The sequence below is a fragment of the Melanotaenia boesemani genome, chromosome 1 (assembly GCF_017639745.1).
Source record: "Melanotaenia boesemani isolate fMelBoe1 chromosome 1, fMelBoe1.pri, whole genome shotgun sequence".
Taxonomy (NCBI): Eukaryota; Metazoa; Chordata; class Actinopteri; order Atheriniformes; family Melanotaeniidae; genus Melanotaenia; species Melanotaenia boesemani.
Window position 1 is genome coordinate 26,956,048 of NC_055682.1, and position 6,277 is coordinate 26,962,324.

A 6,277-nucleotide genomic window follows, 5' to 3' on the forward strand; every position below is an offset into this window, starting at 1 on the left:
GAAGCTCTAAGGTGTTAATGTGTGATGCAGGCTAAGAACAGGATTGTGTAATTTTAACTGAATATTATTGGTATTTTTAGCAATGAGCTCTTAACAAGAAAAACTTTTGAACTGCTTTCCAAAAATTTTGCTGACTTAGTATGAAAAGTTTTAGTAAATCACGTTAACATTACCATGTAGCATCAGAGCACCACCTGAAGCAGGAGCGTCCAGTAACCTCTCAGATTTCCTCCCAAGAACTTCATTCCCAGAAGACACTTGATAAATTTAGTCTATAACACTCATGTCGCACTAGCTGCTCACTCAAAACAGATCCCACAGATTTGAGAGTAAGAACTTTTTGTGTATCTTCTAGAAGAGCTTTTGCACCATCTTGAAAAGATCTAATTAAAGAGACAGCTAATCGTTTTGAGGAAACTGGCCAGAAAGCAATCAAAATATTTTCTGAGACATCAAACATCTTAGAGAACTGAACAATTTCCTTTTCCGGCATTTTGTTTCTTGTCATATTCCCAAGGATTCCTTCAGACTCTCCCATGCTCTGAGATATTATAACCACATTCCACTGAGCTGTTAAAACAGCAGTTTGTGACTGTACGCCATGCAAAATGGAGCCCTGACCCACATGGAGGAGCAAGACTTCAGCAGTGACAGTGAGGATGACAGCCCCCCCGACAGCTGGTCCTGGGTAACAGAACTAAAACAATAATATATGTAGCACATGAATAGAGCAGAAATGTAACGTCACTGTACCGGATCAAACCAGGCGCTATAAATTTGTATTTCCATGATCTTTTAAAATTCCTAATATTACCTAATACCTTATATAAAATACCTCATATATACCTAGAGCCAAGCCAAGACTGACAATGTAAGAAAGTTTGTGAAACCTGCTGAGTTCTACCTACATAGCAGCTACGTATATGAGTGGGGTGATTTACAAGGGAAAAGATGCTCTCTAGCAATAAAACTTTGACATTTGTGAGGATTGAAAGCAGCATGGAAGGGTTGTGATTTGGCTCATTTAATTGGTCAGAAAATTTTTTCAGTTACTTTTCAAAGAAATTAAAGTATAGGCTGATTCTGTGTTTGTGTGTTCCCATTTGCTAGTCAGAAGCTGTCTTTCTTTGGTACAACCAAAGAGATTACACACACTTCACAGTGTGTTCTGTTTCTGCAGAGTAGGGATTTTTTTGTCTGTGCTTGCAGTAGAATTATATGCCTGATATCTCTGGCCCATATTTCCACGCATGACCTCAAGCCCACGCAGGTACAGCACATATAAGGGTCTATTACACCACAGCCAGAGAAGGTGTTACATAACGACACAATGCTGGTACCATGCGAGTGGCTTCGTGGACGCAGGCAACATCTCTGAATGTTTTATCTTTTTTTAAAATCAAATCATCCTGAAGTTAAAATTTAATTATAGCTGTTTATTGGAGACAAGACTTATCAAAAAAAAGAAATTATTCAAATTGGTGTTATTTCTGAGCACTCAAGCAAGTCAACTTTTCAAGTTCTACCTTGAAGGTAGCGTCCTGCGTTACTGCCAATGCCTCATTTCATGATGCTTCATCTTTCCAACATGAGATTCAGCTTATAAATCTGTGTAATCATTAGACGCAAACACACATATAAGCAAACTGTCTATCATAAATTGTGACTTGGCTTTAGTGCTCATCTAAGCAAAGTAATGACATGTAGGCACAAGCATATCGTTGCTTACAAAATGTAAAACCATTTTGCAAGATATTTAATGGTACCCTAATGTACATTCCTAAATACCAAACATTGTTTGTCTACATGTGATGGACTGGTGACCTGTCCAGCTATTACCCTGCCTCTCGGTTAATTGCTAGGATAGGCTCCAGCTTCCCCTCGACCCTGAACTGGACTAAGCAGTATAGAAGATGGATGGATGGATGGATGGATGGATGGATGGATGGATGGATGGATGGATGGACGGATGCAGTGTTTAGCCTGAGGTTTTTCGTGTATTTAATATAAACTGGAATGCAAACTTTAGTTATTTCATAAAAGTAGATTATTTACATCCATCATTGCTCCATACATACATATTGGATTTTTTTTCTTTTAGCATAATCTGCTTTTTATGAAACCTTGTACTGTGTCTGGTAGGACTCAGTAGTTGAGCTATGGTGTGTGGCTCAAGCAGCTTTGTGATTGGCTGATGCAACCCATCCCCCCCCCAAAGGAGACACCCACCATCTCTGTGGTGATGAAATGAATGCATTGTTGACCTCAGAGGGAGTGCCTGTGAGAGATCTGGCAACCCCTCTCTCAGCAAACTACCCTGCTCCCTGCTCTCTCACATGTCTGGCACTAGATCCCATTGCAGAGCAATGTAGCTGAAAACATATCTGGTTGCACACAAACATACACAAATAGCAAGTAAATATGCAGAAAGAGCAGCAAATATAGTGTAAATGCTAACACCAGCACATGCAATACAGTCAAGTCAAGTGCATATAAATACTGGCCCATGCATGAAGTAATGAAACACTTCAGAAATATCTTTGGGTAATACAGATATTTGTGTTTGTGTTAGCAGGTTTATTGTCCTCCACACCTAAAGATGCTTACATAAACAAAATAACTGATGAAATGCATTTAGATCTGTTTGCAACCTCTACCATTATATGAGGTTCAACACAGTAAGAACTTTACAAATGATGACATGATCCCTAATTCCCAGCTTTGGGATCAGTAAAAGTATCTATCTATCTATCTATCTATCTATCTATCTATCTATCTATCTATCTATCTATCTATCTATCTATCTATCTATCTATCTATCTATCTATCTATCTATCTATCTATCTATCTATCTATCTATCTATCTATCTATCTATCTATCTATCTATCTATCTATTATTGACTATACCCTTGGCATGCAGACGATTGTACTCTTCCTTATTTATTTGTTGCTAACTGTAGATCAGTACAATTCTCATAAGCTTGGGAAGCCTTTAGATATTAATATATTTCTCTCTAAGTATAACCTAAATAATTTTCAATGTCATACAGGTCAGACCAAAACAGATAAAAAACTGATATTTTAAGGAAAATCAGCTAATGTAACAATAGCACAAACATCTGTACATATGAAACATTTAAGCCCTGAACAACTTCAGTTCTGAGGTGTTGGTTTTCTCACATACATCCTGCTTTAAATCCTTCCACGTTTCAGCTGGGTTAACAGAATGACTTTGGGATGGTAATGGTATCCATTGAATGGTAAAATGACTTGGATACTCCTGTTGTCTTGATGCATGACCCACTTTTTGCTGATATTCAGTCTGGCATTCTCTCCTTTGCTATATTTCAGACTTAGTGTTCACCCAGTGTTAGCAAACTGTTCTGTCACAGATGCAGCAAAACATGAACAAACAGTGAGTCTCCCACCGCCATGTTTAACAGATAGAACAAGGCTCTAAAATCTAAATATTTTGCACACTATCGTTTAGCTTAGTTTCCTCATAGTGGACACATGAATGATGATATTGGTCAATGGATATCTGCTTGGTTATGTTGGGTTTCTTTGAGACCTCACAGACTATTTTTGCTCATGTAGTGACATTTTATGGGCCAACCACTCCTGAAAAAAGCAAATAGTCTTGCATTTCCTTCAGAGTCTAAACTCTATAGACATGGTTTTGTTATATTTTCCAAAAAGATAAGCATCAGAAACTCTGAAATCTTTTTTTCTTGTGACGTGATGCATTTACTGGTGTGTTATGACTCTCAGACGCTTTGATAAACATCTGTCCTTAATTAAAACTGGGTGTCCATTCACACCTGATCTTCACTCCATTAACTGGAAACCCTTGATTATAATTGTTTAATCACATTAAGCACTGTTTCAAAGGATTTACCTTTTGAGACTCACAGTTGTGCTATATTTGCTTATTTTTCCTTAATAAATAAATCACCAAGTAATTATATTTAGTGTAATTTGGTTGTTGATTACTTTACTACATAGTTAATGTTGTTTATGTGCCAGTACCTTTTAAATTATTTTGGTCAGCTTAGTATTACTTAATTTACTTTTGCAAGTTATCTGTATTTTGTTGTAAGCCTTTCTAAGAATCTTACCCAAGCTCTCTCCAACAGTGCTGTGAATACTTCGGTTCACACCTGCCACACTCTATCACACATTCAAGCCCACAAACATTAACATTCAGTGAATTCTCTGTCTGGCACCATATCCTCTCTGTCTCCCTGTCTTCCCTCCCTCTCCTTCTTCATTTGGCTACTAGTCGCTCCCTGTTGAATAAGTCAGTTCTTAGAAAACCCAGCACATGTTTTTGTGTTCCCCCTGCTCAGCGTTAATAGGCTGTGTGTGTGTGCATTTGTCTGTGTGTGTGTGTGTGTGTGTGTGTGTCCAGTTGCAAGGCCAAAGTGAATAGTCACATGGTCCACAGTTATGCAGAGCATGTGTGTAATGACAGCAAAGTTTGATCCATGGAGTCCTTAACTGTATCACATGCTGGTACTGAAGTTTCATTTACACACATGCACATAAAATCTTCTGTCACTCTTTATGGAGGCCCAGAATAACAAACAGAAGTTCGGACAGTCTGATGTTAGTCTAACTCGGGTGAGCTGGTTCTTAGAAACGTTGAGCAACACAAAACGCCATGATACCCGGCCAAGTGAAATTCTAAGAGGAGGAAAACCTTTGTGTTTGTTCCTCTAAAATGGGAACGCTGAGTTCAGATTTGATTCTGGGGCCAGCAAATAGCACCTTACATAAACACATAATCTGATTTCAAAAGTCAGGAACAAAGAGCAACATCTGAAAAAAAGAGGTTGTTTCTGCTAGTTTGCTAGTAGAGCAGCAGCATGAGTACTTTCTATCATAACCACATGCAAGTAAATTAATTTGACATGATAAGAATATTTTAAAAGAGACAAATGTTTCATATTGGATGATGTAGAGTGTATGCACAGTCCAGAGACATGCATGTTTACTTGTCATGCCACAGAAAGAGTACTTTACATTTCTAGATTTTATACATGTGGTATCTTAACACATAGGTTATGGTAATTGTTTTATGTACCATGCTGCATGTTTCATGTATCTCTGATCCAAAGATTTTTATTTATTTATTTTTTATGAGACCACTGTCTCTTTTTATAGACTGGATTTTATCTTTTAAACTTTACTACAAAAAAGAGATGACCAAAGTCCAACATACAATCCAACAACAAATCCTTTTTTTTCATTTTTATAATATTTTAATTGTTTTGTTTGAATTATTGAGAGATAAAGATTCTGTGAGGAAGACTAGCATCACCAAACAAAGCAAAACAGAAAGTTTCCTCATGTCGCTAGGATTCATGTAAAACAGAGCTGCTAATATCTAATGCTCGCTCTGGCTTCATATACGCAAAACACACATAAGAGTAACTTTAGTCCATTTCCCAAAGTCCAGATGAGACCACAAAAAAGTGCATTTTCCAAAATGTAAGACAGAAAATGTATTTACTGGCCCTAATTTCCTTGGGGTCACAGTGAGCCAAACAGCAGACTTATTAACGGTCCTATATTGAAGTTTTACGTATTGTAAACTTTAAATTTTAAAACTTTACAGTTTCATTTGAGATGTTAGTTTGCTGTTAAATGATTAAACAATGCTAAGAAAACTTACATTTAAACATTTTCTTAGTCTGCCTCCAATTTGTGAGAGTGAACAGACGTTTATGAAAAGACACAATTAGTCTTCAAGCTGTGTCAATGTCACAGCTATTCTTGTCTCTTCAGCCGAACATTCTAGATTTACATTTCTTCAGAATAGAAACATGATCCTCTTGTTCCTCTCTCAGATATACTAAGCAGAAATGTACACCATGTGCAGCATGTGCAAGTTCAAAATGTAGCTAGCACTGTGAAATTTGAGATTTCCTAAAATGTTACATTATGAAGACTTTCATTGCATGCTTATAAAAATATTAATGTGATGCTTTAATCAAAACAAACAAGCCAACAAAAAGTGCTCTCTCTGCCCTTTAGGTTAATGGTATGACAATATACCCTCTGTGTTTGACAATGTGCAAATATACTTATGTGTAAGAGCAGCTACTCTGTAGGCAACACTGTGATAGTATAAAATGTTTTTTTTTTATTTTCCTTTTTAATGAGTCTTATTCTTTTGTTCACCAATGTACATATGATAAAGTATGTGAATTCTACAGTTTTGCTATTTGATGGCAGCTACATATTTCTTTCTAGATAAAAGAAAATAGCAAT